This window comes from Nannospalax galili, unplaced genomic scaffold (assembly GCF_000622305.1).
Source record: "Nannospalax galili isolate Female #2095 unplaced genomic scaffold, S.galili_v1.0 scaffold281, whole genome shotgun sequence".
Lineage (NCBI taxonomy): Eukaryota > Metazoa > Chordata > Mammalia > Rodentia > Spalacidae > Nannospalax > Nannospalax galili.
The window spans coordinates 3491669-3492143 of NW_008349068.1; positions in this window are offsets into that span (position 1 = coordinate 3491669).

The following is a 475-nucleotide window of genomic DNA, read 5'->3' on the forward strand; positions in this document are numbered from 1 at the left end:
TTTCCCTGTGCTCTTTCTCTGACTGCTTGTCATTGGTATATAGAAAGGCTATAGACTTTTGTAGGTTAATTTTGTAACCTGCCACTTTACCGAATGTGTTAATAATTTCTAGGAGTTTTCTGGTGGAATTTTTTGCATCTCTTAGATATAATATCATATGGTCTGCCAAAAAGGATCATTTGGTCTCTTCTTTTCCAATTATTACTCCTTTAATTTCCTGCTCTTGTCTTATTGCTCTTGCAAGAGTTTCAAGCACTATGTTAAAGAGAACTGTAGATAGTGGTCAGCCTTTCTGGCTCCTGATTTCAATGGGAATGCTTCCAGTTTTTCTCCATTTAGAATGATGTTGGCTGTGGGTTGTTATATATGGCTTTAATTATGTTGAGGTATGTTCCCTCCAGTCCAATTCTCTCTAGGACTTTGAACACAAATCCATGTTGAATTTTGTCAAAGACCTTCTCTGCATCTATTGAGA